Source organism: Chinchilla lanigera, unplaced genomic scaffold (genome assembly GCF_000276665.1).
Source record: "Chinchilla lanigera isolate Chin_1 unplaced genomic scaffold, ChiLan1.0 scaffold00081, whole genome shotgun sequence".
NCBI classification, from domain to species: domain Eukaryota; kingdom Metazoa; phylum Chordata; class Mammalia; order Rodentia; family Chinchillidae; genus Chinchilla; species Chinchilla lanigera.
The window spans coordinates 7,856,962-7,877,077 of NW_004955482.1; the positions used below are offsets into that span (position 1 = coordinate 7,856,962).

Here is a 20,116-nt window from a genome sequence, read left to right on the forward strand (position 1 = left end):
GAGGGAAATGATCTCACCGTGTTAAATCTCAACTTCCTTGCTTGTAAAATAAGGAGAAAGTGCTGCCTTCCTCGAGGGCTGGAGCAAGGAGTAAAGGAGAGGGTGTGGGGGAGCACTCGGTGAGGTCAGGCCCGCAGCTACGTTCGCTAAGTGACTGCTGTTATTATTACAATTGTTATTATCACATTGCAGTTATTACCATCATCTCTTTTACTCTGCGTCACCCGCGGGAAGCCCGCAACCTCTGTCTGTTTTGTCGCCTTTGATACCAGCACCCAGTCCAGCGTACCGTGAAGCCAGGCTAGGCCAAAGCACCCGGCACTGAGCTGGCCTGGAGTGAGCCCTCGAAATCGGGGCATCTCTCGTGGGTTTGCCTGCTGCCGGCTGTGAGAGGCCCTGGGCTCAGGATCCCGGGCCAGCCTGAGCTTCCTCTAGCAAGGGCCCAGGCCCCGCAGAGCCAGGGGTGTCTGGGGGCAGGACGGAGCTCTGGGGGCTTGACTGAGCCAGAGCCAGGGGGCTCATGGATGAGTGACAGGCCCAGGCTCCACCAGCCGGGAGAAGCAAGAGTTGCCCAGCGCTCACAGCACTGTCATCGCTGGAGCCCGGTGCGTGTCCTCAAAGGCACGCAGAGGGCCCAGGTGGAGCCCTTCTGTGCTGGGCAGGGCTTTGTCCTCTCTGGGCTGTTCTAAAAGCCAGTGAGTTTTCTCAAACTGTTGTCACAGTGGCCACCGTGCGTGCAGCGGAGAGGAAGGTCAGGTGCCCCCGGGTGGAATCTCAGAAGCTCTTATGATTTGTGCTCCTTTTTTATGTGAGGAAACAGGTTCCGAGAAGCAGTCGCTTGCCCAAGGCTTCGTGACACTCCTGTCACCTGTCCTTTTCCTCTGCTCAGCACCAGCTAGCTTTCTGAATGGAGGTGGCGTTGCCCTGGGAGGCCTGGCCAGAAGTTAGAGGGCAGCAAAGAGTTTGGCCTCGCAGGGGGAGTCCCTATTTTCAGATGAGAAAGAGTTAAATCCTCAGAGGAGGGTCTTGCCCTTGCTTTGGCAGGGCCCACGGCTTCCTTCCTGGCTTCTTCTCATGCTAACCCTGTATCCCGACTTCTGATGACAGCTCTGCTCAAAAAAAGATGATGGAGGCCCCGCAGATACGCGTGTGTCCCCCGAACCCACCAGGTATGGCCTTGCGGTGACAGCCTTGCTCTTCTGGGCTGAACAAGGGGGTCTTAGATACTCAGGTCCTGCATCTCCCCCTGCTTCCTGTTTCATTTCAGGGGTGCAGCTTCACCTCATTGCCCACCAGCTGGTCCCCCAGCCCTCCCCGCTCAGCCTGCAGCCAGGGAGCTGGGGAGGAAGCCAGGGAGCCTGGATCATTCGTTTTGGTTTTATTTATTAAAAACAAACTAAGCTGAGAGCTGAGAGCAAGGCACCAGCAGCAGAGGGAGCTTAAAAATTATATTAATCACAGCAGCAATAACTAATACATATTAATATGTCTAGTCTGGGCCGGATCTAGGGGGCCCTAGATAAATAAGATAGTCTTCTTTTCTCAAGGGGGTCGCTAGGGAGAGAAGACCACTGGTTACAGCTCAGGATGGCATTTTTCTGCGGCAGTGGACGCCACCCTCAGCAGGGGCTCGGAGCCCGGAACTGGGAAGAAGCCCCAGAGAGACTGTTTGTGGAGGGTCTCGAAAGACAAGTTTGCCAGGTGGGAATCAGGGCGCTGTACTGTACGTGGGAACAGTACAGACGCCAGGAACAGCCTGGGCATTGGCACGGAGGAAGAGAACCGGCGTCATTTTATTAGAATCAAGGTTAGTACAGAGTGGCTGGTGGACATCAGATCAGGCAAGGCCTCCTGCACCACTGTGCAGAGTGTGACTTTCCTGAGGCTGAGGGTGATGATTTGGGGCTTTAATTGCATGAAATACAGAGCACCATAAAAGGTTTAAGCTGGGGGTGGGAGTGCTGGTTGGCACTTGCTTTTGGCGAGAAGGTTTCAGGCTGGTGGAAAGGAGTTGTAGGGGCAAGACCAGAGTGGGGACACAGGGAGGGGCTGCTGTTCTCAGCCAGGCCTGTGTAGAGGGGACGCAGGCCAGTACGGCACTGGGACTCCCCAGGGGAGGGCTGATGTGGGAACGGTTTAAAGGGACACTCCAAGGGAGAGTGGAGGCTGCTGGGAGCCATCTGCTGACATTTCTCTCTTCCACCTCACTTGGCAATATAGTAATGTGTTCATTGTTGGGAATAGCCAGGGGTCCTCCTGTGCCCCCAGCCCCAGAGCCTCGCAGACAGGAGCAGGGAGCCACTGTCCCCTCCCTTTCCTTAACCAGGACTTGCCTAGGTCGCCCTTTCTTGGTGTTTCTTAAGAGTATAGCGGAGGAAAACACAGAGCCACGTAGGAAGGAGGGGACCTGGGTCTGCACAACCTGGCCGTTCCCTTGTTCATTCATTCGCCAGACCCTCGGGCTGCTCCCTGCCCTCCCGGAGTCCCCAGGCAGGGACAGGAGAGGAACAGGACAGGACAGACAGACCCGTCCTGGGAAGAGCTGTCCCCTGAGCCAGGAGCTGAGGAGAGCCAGAGTGGGAGGAGGCCACTTCCTGCACGAGGCTGCTCCCTGGAGGGGGCACCTGCGTTACAGGGCTCAGTGAACATGGGAACTTCGCGCTTTGCCCGTTCAGTGTGGGGTCGCGGAGCCCTAGCATCGTGACATGCAGTGACTTAGAAACTGACCTGACGGGTGGCCAGCAGAGTGTTCCAGGAAGAAGGAACAGCTCGGTAAGGTCAAAGGTGGACCTCTGCCTCCCAGGGTGGGGTGAGAGCTGAGGCTGGAGGCTGAGGAGCATTTTGGGGCCTGGGGACCTCAGAGCTCGTGGGGACAGCTCACTTGACTTTCCCTGACCTTGCATGGTGTCCCTTTTCCCCTGAGTCCTGGCTAAGTCCGGAAATGCAGGCTGGGTCGTGCTGGGAGGTGTAAGGTGAGACAGGTTTGCAGGCCGGGCAAATTGGAGTGGGAGTAGAGCATGGGGTCCCCGTTCACTCTCCCCTAATTTGTTGGGGGCAGCCCCACCACGTGGGAGCCACCTTCCTTATGTATGGTGCTCACAGTGGCAAGCAGGATTGGATCCACAGGGGTCCTGACTGGGGTGAGACAGACCAGGTACTATCATGGGGGGTGCCTCTCTGCCAGATTTGGGGATCCCAGGGTCTCCAGTCACCCAGTGCTTTATCAGGTGCTAAGCCCAGGTCCCACAGGGGTGGTATAAAAGCAGATCCCAGTGGTCAGGAGGTCCGTAGGCCAGTGCCCATGGTGTAAGGTGCCCTCAGTACCCAGCGTGGCTGGTGGGCAGCGCGAGAGGCGAGGTACCGTCTGGCTGGAGCGAGAGCCAAAGAGGTAATGCTAATGTCTTTTAAAATTAGAATGGAAATGTTTGTTGCAGAGCAGAACCTGCGTCAGCTCAGAGTCCTGTGGGAAGGGACGGCTTTATCACAGCCTTTCATTTTTATTTTTGCACATCCACTTTCCTTGAGCCGGTGGTGTGCTGACAGCCTCGCAGTGGCTCTGGCTGCCTGGCTGGGCCCAGTGGACGCTGCTGAGGGCCTCAGACGTCTCTGCACAGTCAGGAGTTGCCCAGAGTGAGTTCAGGAGCAGTGCCTCTGTGTGTGTGTGTCCTTGTCTGTGTGTGCATCCAGGCCGCTGTGTATGTGACACAGGTGGCTCTCCACGTGTCTTTCTGGATCACATGCAAGCCTGGGCGTGGATCTTCATCTGTGTGTGTGCGTGAATTGTGTTTCTGTGTCTCCCTGTGTGCATCTTTGGGAGGGGGCCGAGGTGTGTCTGGGTGTGGGTCTGGGGCCCTGAGAGTCATCTTCTAGCTGTGTGTAGGTGTGAGTGTGCATCTTAGGGGACACAGAGTGTGTAGCTGTGGGTCCATGAGCATGCAGGCACCCTGCTTCTTTATGTACAGGTCAGAGAGTGTGCGTGTGTGAATATGAGTGTGCACACGTAAGTGTGTGTATATTTGAATGTGTGTTTGTACATGTGAACATGCACGGGGGGAGGCATTATGGGGAACTTGTGCATGCATGTTGCGTGTGAGAGTATGTTGTGTGTGAGTGTTGTGTGTGTCGAGTGTGCAGATATCTGCGAGTACACACGATATTGCACATGGGCACACACGTGATGCTCTCCCTTTGCTGGTGCAGGAGCCCCCAGCAGGGTCTCCCCGGCAGCTTGGCTACCAGGAACCCTGTGGGCCCTGAGTACACAGGATGGGCTCTGGGGAAGGTGCGCACCTCCCACCTCCTACTGGCTCCCTCTGAGGGTTGTGGCCATTTTTAACTCGCCCAGCTTTGACCAAGAAGGTCCTGTTGCTCTGCCTTCTGCGGCTTGGGCAGTGAAAACAATGTGTGTTGTGCTGTGGAGGGAGTGTTGTGTTCCAAATGTAAAATGACCGCGTGATACAGAATGTGCTTTTTCCGAATGCACCCGTCCCTGATGGTGGACTCCAGGTTGACGTACATTAATCTGAAGGGGCTCTCAGGGAGGCTCCCCAGCTGGGTGGTGGAAGCACTGGCCGCAGCCATGGAGAGTTAGGGTCCCTCCCAGGTGACTATACTGCCCCAGCCCTCCACCCTGTTGCCAGCAGGGTGTGACCTCACCATCGCTTCTCCAGAGCAGAAAACCTTCACTCCTCAGGGAACATGGCGTCTGCTGAGCTGCTCCACAGACCCACAGGACCTCTCTTTAATCTCCTCCCTGGCAGCTGGCTGTGCCTCTGGGATTTGACTTGTTGAGCTATCATCCTCTGCAGAACTGGGGTGGTAGAGGTAGGGGTGTCAGATTTTACAAAGTAGAAGCCAGGTGTAGTATAATCAGGGCCAGTGCTGAATGCATATCTGAGCTTGACTTTGAATGCTGTGTGGCCTGGAGCTTGTCTCAGCCTCTCTACGCCTTAGTCTTCTCTCCTACAAAGTGGGATCTTGGCAGTGCCAAGCGCGGGGCTGTCTCTTACCTGCTACCTCCGGGGTTTAAATAAACAGGTTTGCGTGAGCTAGATGGTTTGGGTTTAGTGTGTCCTAGCTATGTGGGATCTCACATCTCTCATTTTTCCTGTGCCTTGGTTTCCTTACCTGTACAATAGAGCTAATAATAGGATCTATTGCTTGGTGATGTCGTGAGGGTTAAATTCCTTTCTTTATATAAAAGGTTATAGAAAGTGCTATAGAGCATGAGCTATTATTGTTATTTCTGGAACACCAGAGCCCAGATTAAAGCATTTGATCTGCACGCAATATCATCTTTTTTTGAACATGACACCGAACCCACTCCTTCTGCAAGCTTTGCCTGCTCTGTGCTGCAGGGAGCTGCCGGGAGCCAGGCACCTGGCCGGGCATGCTGAGGCAGCGTGGCACGGGTTACGGTGGGTGCCCTGCATGGGTGGGCTACGCCAAGTGCTGTGGTTGTCTGTCCTCCAGCGATTTGGCAAGGCGGGCACAGACTCGGGTTAAGTCACTCTGGGCAGCAGCCAGGGGTGAGAGCCAGGCGGCAAGAAAGCCACCTGGCAGCGCTCCCCGCCGAGGGTGGATCCAGCGAGCTCAGGCTTGTGGTGGCTGTGGGCGCCTGAACCGTTCTGCGCACTTGTCCAAAGCAGACTGACATCTGAACATGAGTGGCAGGCAGCAGAGGGGAGAACAGTGAGTGGCTCCCCAAACCTGGCACTCACCGCTCCCTGAGCCCACCCGCCGTAAACCTGTCAGGGGAACACTGGTGATGCGGTTCTACTGAGGCTGGCGGGGCGAAGTGCTCTGCACGGGCAGGCTGTGTGCCCGAACACCCTGCATGTGGTACCCCTTTCTGTCTTCGTAGGAACTCCTCAAGGTAGGCGCTACCCACTCCCGTGTTACAGTGAAGTTCAGCCTTGGAGATATTTTAGAGTCTTCCAAATCGGTTGTAGAAATTGTGGTTCTTCCAGTTTGCTGGGTGACTGAGCCAGCTATTTAACCCCTCTGAGCCTCTGTTTACCCACTGTTTACCCACTGTGTAAGATTATAGCAAAGATTTATTGAGTCAGTGCAGCTAAAACATTTAGCCTAGCAGCTGGCATAGTAAGTGATCAAAAATAAACAGAAATGTTGTTATTATTTTATCATTTTGCAAAGGAATACTCCTTGCCAGTTAACAGAGATATTGACAACATTCAGAGTTGTTGCCGTTTTGAGGAGAAAAGCATCTTATTTTTATCAACAGCAGATAAGTGTATAAGTTTCCTGCCTAGAGGGGGCACTCCTCTCATCTGAAGGGTCTCACGGGTTTGCCGGGGTGGAGTCTCTGTAATTTTCCAGAGAAGGGACTCAGTCCTGTGGCTGGTTTCGGTCAGGTGGGCAGCGGTTCCCAGCAGATGCTTGGACAGGTGGAGGGCTGCGGCTCTCGAGCCCGCTGTGCCAAAGGGTAAGCAGGCTCCGCACCACCTGGCAGCTTCGCCCGGAGAGGGCCTGCTGAGCATCTCTCCTGTGCCCGCTTCCATGCCAAGCCGCAGTGCTAGGGGCTCCTCTTAGAGTGGGTCGCTTAACTGTGACTGGCAAGCTGGAGACCAGAGCTAGCAGGAAACTAAGCCACGATCACACAACTAGACTGTTAGAGGCAGTGAATACGGCCTTAGTTTTGCATCGGTGATAGGGGGACGTCACTCATTCATTCAGTGAGTGTGTCTGTGCTCAGTACCTGGAGGCAAGGACATGCCCCTCGGGGCCAAGTGAAGGATGAGAACTGCTCCATCCTTGGATCTCCAGTGTATTGTTCCAGGTTGGTATCTCAGTCAGCAGGTCTCAGGGCCGCTGTCTACTATAATAAGCAGGCCTCTTCTGGTACTATGTGAGAGAAACTCATCAGGAACCCACTTACACAAAAGAGGACTTGAATTGGCTCACGAGACCTGCTTCAGGCATGGCTGTGTCCAGCCGCTCGGATGATGATGTCTCCTCCCACTCATCTCCTGGCTCACCTTCTGCTGTGTGGGTGGGCTTTGTCCTCTGCCAGGGCACTCCCCTGGCAGCTCTTTCACCAGCTTGACACCTCCTAGGGCAAGACAGCAGCTCTTTCCCAGTCGTGAGAGTTCACGCTGCCTCAACCCACTCCTGACCACTGGAGTGTCCCTCCCTCTAACTACCACCCCTCCTGCACTTCAGGTCCTGCTTGGGTGCCATCACCGCCACCACCTGCCCCTCTGTCTCTCATTGCCCGTGTTGTCTTCCTCATTTTCTCTGTCCCTGGACACTATCATCTTTTATGCCATGTATCTAGTTCTGCTGTGTCCTAGCTACAGTGTCTGTGTCAAACTGTGTCAAACGGGCTGGGGTCCCTGACAGGCCAGAGCCTCATTTTTACACCCCTCGCCCCCTGCACAGTATAGGAAACAGGATACGTGAGTGCTTGTTGATGGGTTTGGGGCATTAGGAAGGACTGAACTTAGAAGCCAAATCCCAGGGTGTCTCGCGGGAGGCTCATGGGCCAACAGAGCCCAAAGGGAAGCTCAGGAATCATCTTGTGGAACTTCGTCATTTACATCCGGCTTCAAAGGCTTGGACAGGCTCTCTAGGCTTTCCCAGCCTCAAGTCGCAGCTCGCCGCCCTTCTGGCTGTGTGACGCGGGGCAAGGTGCTTCACCTCTCTGAAGCAGTGGTTCTCGTCTGTACAAGGAGAGGAGTTGAACAACACACGTGAGGAAAGAGGCTGGCTCGCAGTGAGTGCTCCCAGGCCTCTTCCTGCCTGCCGTCACCGCTGCAGGGCTGTTTGCAGCCACAGGAGAGGGAGGGGCAGACCAGTGGAGCCCCAGACACACCTCTGGGTCAGGAGCGGAGCGGCCGCGCTCACTCGCCTGGCCTCCCAGCCCGGCCCCTGCTCTTCACGCTGCTGCTCGGGCCCTTGAAGGATGTTGAGGCCTCTTCTGGAGAAATGGCTGGGGTGGGCAGTGTCGTGCGCACGGGCTGACGGGATGACAGTCTTGGGGGCTTGGCCTGAAGTACCATTTTTCCCTGTGCTGCTGTTTCACTTGTGACTTGCTCTCCCGCAGGATGCCGTCCTTGGCTGGTCACCCAGAGAGCCAGGCTTATTGATGCCCCCAAAATAGCCACCGGGGCCACCTTGAGGGCCCAGGCCCTGCTTGGGGACAGCATCTGTCCCGTGGACACCCATCACCTGGCCTTCTCCCTGGGAGTTACTTCTTCCTCCTCAGAAATATTTGGGGGTGATTAAAAGGAAATGTTCTTTTAACTGTAATGAAATGGGGTTTGGGGATTTTGGAATGATCGGCTGTGGCCTCGGGGGCCCGATGCCAGTTGATTTGATAATGGAGTTGATAGGCAACGAGTATTGATTTCCGTCCTCCTCCTCCCAGGAAGGGGCTGACGGAGGAGGTGACTCAGCGAAGGGGAGATGGTTTGAAATCAGGAGAGAGCTGCCGAGGGGAGCCAGGCAGCTCAGAGCGCGGGTGTCCGTGTGTGCGTACGCTTGGCCCTCCCTCCCAGGCCGAGAGCCCAGCCACCAGGATTTGGGTGGGGTGGGTTTCTGCTCCCACCTCCCTCTCCTGGCACACAGCCGGGGGAAAGTGAGCCGCACAGGAACCTGCCTCTGTCACCTCCTAGCTAGGGGACCTCGTGCCAGTGGCTTCACATCTCTGTGACTCAGTTTCGTTGTCTGTGAAGCGGCCGAGCAATACCCGCCGCTCTAAGAGCTGCTCAGAGGACTAGAATTTTGCTGAATGGTAGTCGCTGGCAGCTCCCACTGCTCTGGTGCTGTGAGTAGTTGATAACGAGTCTTAGTTGTGGGTGGAGCCAGGTGCAAAACGCACAGGGGTGCAAAGGAAGTGGTGATGGATTTTGACTCAGGCCGGTGGGGTGGGGGGGCTTGAATCATGTCCCTTCTGATAACATGATAGAAGGGGGTGGGGGCGGGAGACAGCTTTCTGTCTCAGGATACGGAAGGCAGAAAGGCAGGAGGGATAGAGACTCTGGTGAGATGGGAGGACACCTGTTGTCAAGGATGACTAGGAGAGAGGGACACACAGGGACGTGAGGATGCTGCAGCAGGGAGGTGTTGGATTGTCGCGTGGGCGACTCCGTGGCGGTGGTTGATGGACCAGCTGCGGAACCACGTGCCTGGCCTTGTGCCAGGCGGTAACTCAGCTGTCTGTTGGATCTGTGCTTCTGTCCCCATTTTACAGGTGAAGAAATGGAGTCTCTGTCGCATGTACAGATGCACCCAGATGCATAGTTTTCTGTGATGCTAGTCCTGTCCCCCCATCTGCATTGTGTTCAAGGTCTGGCAAGGCCCCAGGCGGTCCTGCCGCCCTTACCCAGCCCGCCCAGCCGGTGTGGCTCCCACTGCCCAGAGCCCAGACGAGTTTCTTCTTTGCAGAAACCTTTCTGACACTCGACGCGTATATCCATCCCTCCTCACCGTTCTCTGCCTGACTTAATGGGGCGAAGATGTCATGTAGACATCACTTAGAATTCTTCGTGTTCCCAGCTAAATTTTTTGGTTGCCTCTGGGAATTCCCTGAGTGTGGGCTTCAGCTGGGCAGGGCCTGATGCCACAGCGCCCGCCCTGGTTACGCTGTCCTCCTGGCTCGTGGAAGGTGGAGGTGTGGGGGCATCTGCCCTGGTAGACTGAGTCCCCACCGCCTAGGTGTGGACCAGTGTGCACAGGGAGGGAAAAGGTCTGGAAAGGAACTTGTAGGCTCCAGTGAGAGAAACGCCTGAAGATACAGTCCATAAAGATGAAAAGCAAATAAATGAGATAAGCCAACTGGGGAAGGCTTCACATGTAATCTATTTAAAAGTCTTACTCTTTAACTTTTCATTTTCAGACAGTTGCAGAAACATTTACAAAGTGTTGCAAAGAGAGAACAAAGAAGTCCTGATTTCTTGAATGCTAACATCCAGTTTAAACATAGAACAGTAACAAGATCAGGAAGCTAATGGCTGCGGCCCTATGCTTACTCCGCTCTAACTCACTTGCAGCTGTCCCTCTGCTGGCCCAGGGTGCGTCTCTGGGTCGAGTGTTGCACTGACTTGTCCTAGTCCTTTTACCTGGGACCGGTGCTTCAGTCTCTTGTTTTTGGTGATCTTAACACTTTCGGTGCAAACTGACCATTTATTGCGTAGTTGTCTGCCTGTCTGTGGGTGTAGAGAGTGTACTTGTGATAACTCAGGCTGTGCTGGGGAGGGAGGGGGCTGTGTGCTTCTCCACGGGGGATGTTGTCACCTTTGGCCACTTGCTCAAGGAGATGACTGCTAGGACCCTCTACCGAAAGGCTGTGTTTCCCCCTTTATAATCAGAAAGTATCTTGTGGGGAGACGCTTGGACAATGTAGTGCTGTTTCTCCTCATTCTTTTGTCCACTGATTTAAGCATCCGTCCATGCCTCCTACCTAAAAACAGTGATGGCTGTGGTGTTTGCCAAAGTGGCAGTTTTCTGTTTCCATCATTCCTTTTACATCTATTCGTTGAAGAGCTTTGCATCTTCCCCCAATTATTTATATATCCAATTATCAATTATTTTCTTCATATTAGTATAGCGTCATGGGCTTCTTTTCAGCACTGACGATCAAACCCAGAGGCCCTGTACCACTGAGCTACATCTCCATCCCTTTTTTTTAATTGTTGCTTTGGGACGCAGTCTTGCTAGGTCGCCCAGGCGAGACTTCCGACCCTCCTGTCTCAGCAGCCGTAAGTGCATTTCTCTCCCCACCTTGGCTGTGTGTGTCTCTCTCTTACTCCCATCCCCGCTCTTGCCCCTGTCTTCTCTCTCCCTCCTCTCTGCCCTCCATTCCCTCTGGGTTCCCTTCCCACCCCACCCCGCTCCTCTCTTTTTTTCTTGCCAAAGAGGCCACATTGTCCTGTAGAGTTTCTCTCCATGGACTCAACGGAGCTCGTCCCCATGGTGCCGTTTAACACTCTCCTCTGTCCCCCAGGCGGCCTGTTAACTGGTGATAGCTCTATGGGCTTGACTGGATGCTGGCTCATTATTTTTGGCAAGACCACATGACACGTGGCCGCATGCCCTTCCTTCAGGAAGCACATGAGGTCTGGCTGCCTCCTTCTCTGTGATGTTGAGATTGATTGGTGGGTTCGGAGCTATCGCCCCGATCCATCCCTTGTCAGGTTCCCCAGCATCTTTCCATCCGCTGGGTTTTGTGCCCACTGATACTCACTGTCTGGGTCCATTAATTCATTAGGAGCTGCTGAACATGAGTATGCTGATTCTGTCTCTCCTCTCATCCTTAACTGGGAGATTTGTGTACAGAGAAACCACCCCTCATCAATTATTTGCTTACCCTGAAGGGAAGTGTGTCCAGGAAAGGGAAGATAAACCCTTAATTCTTTCCCTTTATCTGTCAGTTTTTAAAATAAGCTGGTTCGCTGACATCTTTCAAGGTAGTCAATGAAAGTTTTAAAAAATATCATTCAAAAGCTGGGCAAGGTTGTGCATGCCAGTGATCCCGGCATTTGGGAGGCTGAGACAGGAGGATTATGAGTTTGGGACCGGCCTGGGCTACATAGTGAGAATTTGTCAAAAAACAAACAAACAAAAACCCCTGCAAAGCCCCACACAAATAGTCATTAGAAGCCCCTGGGGAAGCTCCTGGATACAGGTTTAATGGAACAGATGTAACCCATCGTAGTTACTGTTCTAAGTTGTGTACAACCATCCCACCTCGGGCATGCGAGGTTTCTGCTCTCGAAGTCAGCTCTTGAACCCCCTGGGCTCTCCTGGTGGCTTCAGGGGACTTTGATGTCCCCCTTGCTTTCCGGGAGGACAGATGGTTCCGAGTTCACTGTGTACATCTGGAGCCATGGCAGCTGGAGACCGTAGTCCTGGTGTGGAAGGAAGGACTGCTCAGAACATCTGGAGCCGTGGGGTTGGGCGCATCTTCACTGGTCCTCAGTGGATGGGATGACGGAGAGGAGGGCAAAGCGGTGGCTTTGAACTTGGATCGTGTTCCTTTCCCAGCCCCGTCACAGCCCTGCCCCAGGGATCCATTCATTCACTTTCACTCCAGCTTCCTCGTTTAGAAAGCACTGGGGGAGCTTCCCCATCCCCGGCCCCTCACTCCTGCAGGCGTTTTCCTGGGGAAGATATTTGAGGTCAAGGACACCTAGAAGAGGTGTCGCTCCATCCACATTGGGGCCCCGCTGTGCTTTGCTTTGCTGTTGACTCGGCGCCGGGGGCTTGTCACTGCCGTTCGCCCCTTAGTGTCTTTGCGGGTGGGGAGTAAAAGAGAATCCACCAAGGGACCGCTTCTCCCCCATCAAATCCAGACCAGAAAAATGACATATAATATCCTGCACCAGAGCAACTTAAAAATTAATACAGGCCTCCGAGTGTCACCCCCACCCCCATCTGAGCAGCCTGCATTCTACATTTGAGATTAAAACTCACATTTCATTTTTATATGCTGTGCTTAATCCAATAATGATTTCATGTTACAAACAGCAATAATATCTTTCAGCATAGTTAATCAGAATAGACTTAATGCTGTCACTATTTATTAACCTTTGTTGAAAGGCAAGAAGTTTCTCTCTAATCTGTGATTGTTGGTCTTGTCAGGCTCTATCAAGTGAAAAAACAGTTTTGGCATTCATTAAAACGGCGCGAGTCCTGAAATGACAATTGGAGCCGAATGGTATTTGGTGCATGAAATCTTTGCTGCGTTCACCGGGATGACTGAGGAGGCCAGGGAGGCACACGGTGGGGACCGATGCAGTCAAAAGACGGGGTATTTTATCCTTGAGTTCCTCTTGGATAGAGCAACTGTTCTTATGAACTGGGAAGGGGGGCCAAAGTGGGGGGTGCAGGAAAAGGGTGGCACTGGGTCTCTCTGGGTTTCTTTCTTGCCAAAGAAACTTATCATTAATTCAAGGCAGTGGCTTTGTACTTGGATCGCACATCCTCACTCATCTCTTCCCCAACTCTGGTCCCCATTAACGGCGCCCTGACAGTCACGTGTCCCTTTTATTCTTCCCCCAGTTTCTTCTTCTTTTGGAAAATATGGGTGGGTCTCCTCTACCTTCCACACCTCCAGCTGGAGTCCATCAAAGCAAAAGTGACGGCCATCAGATGTCAGACTGTCCCTCAGTGGGCCTTTTGGGCAGTGATCTCAGTTGATGTCCCCACACCTGGCATGCAGGAGAATCTGCCTGGCTCCTAGGAATCCCATAAGCCTGGATACCTTGAGGCTCTGCCTTTCTAGCACGTTCCCAAGTGAGCTAATGCTATCAGTGTGTTTAGCACCTGGAGCTCTGTGGTATGGAGTTCTCTGCACCCTAGCAGGATGTCCTTCTGGGTCAGGAGGCCATTGACCTCGGCTGGTGGCCAGAAGGAAGGAGCTTTGTCTCAGGCTGTGGTGGTTCTTGGTGCCAGCACGGGGCATTGTGGCTTGGGGCAGGCAAGGAATAGAGATGGGAGGGCCCTTCCTCCGTGTCAGTGCTTGGACGGAGCTCCTCTGCACCAGTGTATGTATGGATACCCAGAGAGCGCACTAAAATGCAGCTTCTGATTCACTAGAACGTGGGTGGGGCCTGAGGTTCTGCATCCCTCAGGCTCCCGGCTGATGAGGGGCAAAACAGACCACACTTGGTGGCGGGGTGGAGAGGCAAGGCTGTACCACCTCAGTACTGCTGGTCACTTCCTGGTCCTTCCTGGACTTGAATTACAGAGATTTAGCCATACTCACTGCACTAAAGGGAAATTTGCCTTTAGGAAAAGGAAAGTTTTATTCCTGCAGAAGCCTCTGATGGCTCCTGTGGCTCCGAAGGAAGGTGCGCTCCCCAGGGGTTCTCTTCTTTTTTGCCTCCCAGAACCCCCCGGACGTGCTTCTCAGGAAGTCCCTGTTGGGTCCTTATCTTATCGGTGAGTCAGACAGGAATCTAATCTGGTGAAGAAACGCCGGAAGGCCTAGGCACGACAGTCCGCTAAGCAAAAGAGTGCCTGCGTGGGATTGGATGGCGCGGGCTGAGATCGGCGGCTGATGGGCCTGTTCTCTCCCAGGAAGGGTCGAGTAGTGCAGGGAGTTTTGCCCAAGTACATGGGGAGGTGAGCAGGTGCTGTTAATTATTTAGGAAGAATTAAGCCGTCTGGGTGGGTGGGTTTTATGCTCTGTTTGGTAATAAAGGTTGCTGCAGAAAGGAATTTTAAAATTCAGTATTCTCATTTGCCTCGTATTGCAAAGAAACCGAGCCTGGCTTTGACTGGTGGGAGCATCTGGAATTAATGAACCAGCTTCTTACAGTGCAGAAATCAATGTTTGCTGCATTAATTGCACAGCGCTGAAACCCCGCTTTTTATTTCTGACTTGCAGAGCCATGGCCTAAGAAATCTCTCCTACGCGGCGTTCTGGAGCTTCGCTGTTTTCTTAATCCGTATGGGCGTGGGGAAGGAATTGCTTCCTCCTCATGGAGGTGTGACCTAGAGGGCCGAGGGGGAAACTTCGCACAGGCTGTGTGCTGTAGGGGGCCAGCAGGCGCGGGGCCTGGGAACCCCACAGCAGGACTTGGGGGGTTCAATCTTCTTCTTCTTTTATTTATTTATTTATTTTTGGTGCTGAAATCGAACTCAGGACCTTGTGCATACCAGGGAGGCAGTTGTGCCACTGAGCTACATCCCCAGCCCCAACACTCTTTTCACTTCCACCTCCTGAGAATTTCAGCTTGTCGTTTCTTTAGGTTAAATTAGGCCATGTGGAGGAAATTCATATGTTTCGGCTGGACACATGTCTCTTGCCGTCTCTTTTTCCCATGTGATAACCCCTTTGGAATGTAGACCCCTGGATCCAAGATGTCCCTTGGCCACCATATCCTTAAGTACTGGGACATTGCAGAACATGTCCTCAGCCTGACTGAGCAGCACCTGGAGCCCCGGTGCTTGACACTTCAGATAGTGACTCAAGGAGGTGACATTCAGAGGCATGGGTAGGAGCTCGCTAAGAAGGGAGCGGAGTACGGGCATCTCAGGTAGGACAGCATGAACAAAGGCCCTGAAGCGTAAAGGTGCTGGCTCGGAGGCCTGAAGCTCTTGCTGGCTGGAGTGGTGGTGGGCAGCCACGAGCATGGATGAGCAGATTTCAGCAGGGGAAGAGCTGGGGAGGAACTTTCAGTTCTTTCCCCTTTTTTTGTCTTTTTGCTATGCAGTTCAGGCTGGCCTTGAGCTCACTTTGTAGCCCAGGCTGGTCTCAAACTCCCAACGATCCTCCTGCCTCAGCCTCTCCAGTGCTGGGATTACAGGCATGCACCACCACGCCCGGCTACATCTTGCATTTCTACCAGTAGCACGTGAGAGCTCCAGTTGTTCCACATGCTCCCCTACACTTGCTATTACCATGTCGTGTTTTTCTTACTCAATTGTAGCTATCTTAGTAGTGTCTTATTTAATTTGCATTTCCTTAATGACTAATGATATTGAGCATTTTGATGTACTTACTTTCTATCCATATATTTGTTTTGGTGATATGTCTGTTGTAGTATTTTTCCCATTTTTAAATTGGGTTGTTTGCTTTCTCATTGTTGAGTTGTGAGCATCTGCTGGGGATCAGTCCTCTGTCAGATAAGTGATTTGTAAATATTTCCCCCCAGCTGTTGGCTTGTCTTTTCTTTCTCTTAAAGGGCAGGGTTTTTATGAAGGTCACTGCTGCTATGAGTGCCTCTAGCTCTGACACCTGTTCCTCGCTTGCCACAGTTGAACCATGCTTGCCTTTTTCCAGTTCCTCAAAGAAATGGGAGTGTTTCCTTCTCCAGGGCCTTTGCACATGCGGTGCCTCCTGTCTGGAATACTCTTCCCCTTGGGAAGAAATCTTTGCCTGCCTCCAAATCCCCAAGATGTTCTTCTGTATTTTCTTTTAGAAGCTTTATTGTCTTAGTGCTTCTGTTTCAGTCCTCAGTCTGTCTCAGTTTAGTATTTTGTGAATGTGAGACAGGGTTTGAGGGTCATTTTTATTTTCTTTAATATAGTTAGCCAGTTGCTCCTACACTATTTGTTAAAGATTTTTTTTCCCTTAAGACTGCTTTAGTTTCTTTATTCATAACTCAAATGAGCATCTATGTATCAGTCTGTTTGTTCTTTTTCATTGATCAATATGTCTGACCCTACAGCACTACCATGTTTTACAGATTACTATCCTCACAGTAGATTTTGGAATTAGATAAAAATCCTCCATCTTCTTCTGTTGCAAGACTTGAGAGTCTCTGTTCTTTCAATCTCCATACACATTTTAAAATTGACTTTTCACTTTCTACAACAAATAAACCTCCTAGGACTTGAATTGAGATTGCGTTGAATCTATAGATCACTGTGGATAGAGTAAAATTTCCTAATAATGTTGAGTCTTCCAGTTCATGAACATGGTATTCCGCCAGTTCCTTCCCTTTGATCTTCTCTGTGCCTACCCTTGTTCCTCTTTCAGTTGCCAGCCTAAGTGTCATCATCTCCTCAAGGAGGTCTTTGTGACTCCCTGATTAGATGCTGTAGTTCCTGTTACGTCCTCTGGTGCTACTTTGCTTCTTTCTTGACGTTAATCAGAATAGTAATAGTGATTTGTGTGATTGTCTGTGTTGTGTTTGTCTCCCTCACTGGCTCGTAAATTCTGTAGGCTCAAGGACCATGTCTGCCCTGTCCATAGACTAGCATGCAGTAAGTTTTTCGTAAAGATTTCTAAGTACATGAGTGAATGCCCTCTGTGTTTTGGGCACATATCTCTAGGCCGTTGACCGTTGCCATTGGTAGCTCAGTACACACTTTGGTCTCTGTTTTTAGAAGGACAAACCAAGGCCTCATCCTCCAGCCCCTTTCTGGGCTTCTGCCTAACGCTTAGTTCCTGCTGACACACATTATACATCGAGCGCTCCTATTCATTTGACAGGTAGATGTGTGTAATTATGATTTTAAAAAACAAAATCATACATCTACCGAGAGCTTTTAGGTAATGATTATAATACAGACATTTAATTTATTTGGGAGGAAAAAAAGGTGTTGCTTTCACAGCACCAGTCAGGGCATTACAAAAACCAGTGGCAGAATCTTGATTGAATTAGGCTGTGCTCATAATTAGGGAATGCCAAGGCCTGCAGAACATCAACAGAGGTGAGGACAAAGTGATGGAATTAGCAGCCTCTCTCTCTCTCTCTCTCTCTCTCTCTCTCTCTCTCTCTCTCTCTCTCTCTCTCTCTCAATCTCTCCTTCTCTCTCATTTGAGGAGTTGGCATTTTAGGGGTGTTGCGTTGTTAACTAATTGGTTTGTAGACACTAGTTGGACGTATAGATTTCATTCTATAATTTGACCCTAAATCAATCTATAGGCTCTGGAATTAATTAAATCCCCAGGGAAAGCATTTTTAAGGAAGATTTTAGAAAGAACTTCCTGAGGAAGCCTGAGATCGTTGGGACACATTGCCAAGCTGTACTGTAGAATGTGGGGCTTCAGAGCAAAATACAAGAGAGAAGCTCAATAACACGAAGTCCTTTGTAGGAATCCTGAAGGGAGAAGCCAGAGAGAGTATTTACTCCAAACTGGATCTCTAGATTAATACAAACAAAACAAAAACTCAACTGGAACTCCTTGGGGGCTTGCATGGAGAGCAGTGGGAAAAATCTAACTTTATTACAAGCTGAAATGGTAATTTCCTCCTATCATAATGGCTTATGTTTCATACAGTGCTTTCATTTCGTTTGCACAACAGCTTGGTCAAGCAAGGGCAAATAGGATCATCGTTATTATTCCCATATTACAGATCAGCAAACTGAGGCCCAGAGACTTACAGGACTGGCCTAGAGTTACATAACTACCAAGGGGAGGATTTAACTGTAGGTGTTTAGACAGTTGACACCATGTCCAGTCCTGTACACTTTGCCAATGCATTAGTGCTAGTTAAAGTTTTCTCTTAGAGGTATAGGATCTAGGGGTGAGGTTAGGGTGGCATTTGTGGTTTTGGAGAATATGGTGATGTTGATAACTATAGTAATGAATACCGCTCATTTAGCAATGTCTCAGTAAGTGTAGGTTGAGTTATGCTATAGTAATGAAAGACCCAAAATTTCAATCACTTAACACAACCAAAGCATATTTCTTGCTCATTTGACATGTCCCCGGCTACATGTCCGTAATGCATGGACGGTGCACTCCACTCATTGTAGTTATTTGGGGACCCAGGCTCATGGCATAGCTACCAGCTCTAATGTGTCGTCCACCGTGCTACAAGTATGCAGACCTCTGGCTGGTCTTGTACCAACAATAAAATGCTCCATCCTGAAGGCGACACATCACTTCTGCTTTCAACTCATTGTCCAAAATTAGTCGCATGGGCTCACTTAGCCATGAGGACCCAAGAAGTGCAGGGAAGGAAGACAGCCAGAAATATTTGGCAAAAGCATTAATGACTGCCATGAGCACCAATAAAGCAGTTCCTCTGATTCTGGCAAACCCGTAAGGTACTGAAGAGAGCTAGCAGTTATTGATTGTTTACCAGGTGCCACGTGCCTGGGTGAGCACAATGGACTGCACAATAACCCCATCAGGTAGATACTGTAATTATTTCCGTTTTACAGATGAGAAAACAGGTCCACAGAGGTAAAGTTACTTGCCCAAGTTTACAAAGCTAGAAAGTGGTAGAGCCAGTATTTGAACCTGCGCCATCTTGGCCGAAGAGCCATATTATAATAACGCCACTAATAGATGAGAAATCTGAGGCCCAGAGAAGCAAACCAACACGCCCAAGGTCACACAGCCAGGAAGCAGAAAGCCCCATCCTTTGCCTTGGGTCCTCCCGTGTGAAGTTGGGAGACTTCCCTTTTTAGTTTCTGTGGGTGATTGCCAACCCTCCTCCCTCCTTCCTGGGAAGGCGAATCCCATCCCTTGGCCTTCTGTGTCCCTGAAGCAAGCACTGTGCTAGCACTGGCTTATACAAGTCAGCTTACATGGGAGCAAAATGTTAAATTCCCAGGACTTTTCAAACCGTTGTTAAACACAGACATTATTAAAAGTTAAATTGCAAAAACTTACTATGGTTAAATACAGCAATCCCCCGTACCCTCAGGGGATACATTCCAAAGCCCCCAGTGGACCCCTGAAGCCTCAGTATTAAACCTTGTGTACACTGTTTCTCCCTGTGCAGACATGTCTGTGATAAAGTTTAACTTATAAATTAGATGAAGTAAGAGATTAACAACAACAATAAAATAGAATACTTTTGTACAGTTGCTCTAACAATAATTGGTATGTTATGAGAATGTTATCGCTGTCTCTCAAAATATTGTCCTCTCGTCCCCCTCCTTGTGATCATGGGAGACCACATGCTTAATGTGGATGATGATGTGGACATTGCGATGTACTGTCGGGCTCCTGCCTACAGGTTACCTGAGCATAAGCACTGTGATTCTGTGACAGCTGCTGAGATCATCCAGATGGCTACCAAATGACCAGCAGGTGAGTAACCTGACACTGGAAAAAGACACGACTCACTTCTTGCTTGGGACAGAGCGGAACTGTGTGAGGTGTCATCGTGATCCTCAGAATACAGCGCAATTTAAAACTTCTGAATAATTTATTTCGGGCATGTTCATTTAAGCTTCAGATTGTAGTTGATTACAGCTAACTCAGGCCGTTCACGGCTAACCCATAGGTAAGAGGAGGCTTACTGTAGGTATTTTTCACATTATAGTCTCTGTTGCAAGTACCCGTCCCTACCATGGCTATAGAGAAGCAGCCTTCGGGAATACCTGAAGAAATGAGCATCACGGAGTTCCAATAAAATTTATTTACAAAATAGGGTGAGATAAATTTGGCCCACAGACCAGTTTGCCAGCCCCCTCTGTGGTATCCCTTTGAACAGTAGGCATGACAGGGTGGGTGGGCCCGCTGAGAATCCTTCCAACCCCTAAAATTCTTCTACCAATTTTCACTGTTCTTGTGGAGCTGATATGGAGCAAAAATGTTGACGTGAGCATTGATAGACTAGAAGGTCTTTGAAAGGGAGGGTCTTTTCATCTTGTTCTCCTGGCATGGTACCTGACCCTTAGGCCTTACTTAATAAATATTTGTTGGATGAGTAGATAGTAAATACCATTTACTGTTTTT

General features: G+C 50.9%; 1 protein-coding gene across 1 annotated transcript in view; it reads left to right on the top strand.

Annotated features, from left to right (window-relative positions):
* Positions 1 to 20,116, top strand: part of Cux2 (cut-like homeobox 2) — a gene marked incomplete in the record, with an annotated part of 262,326 nt that overhangs the window by 73,479 nt on the left and 168,731 nt on the right.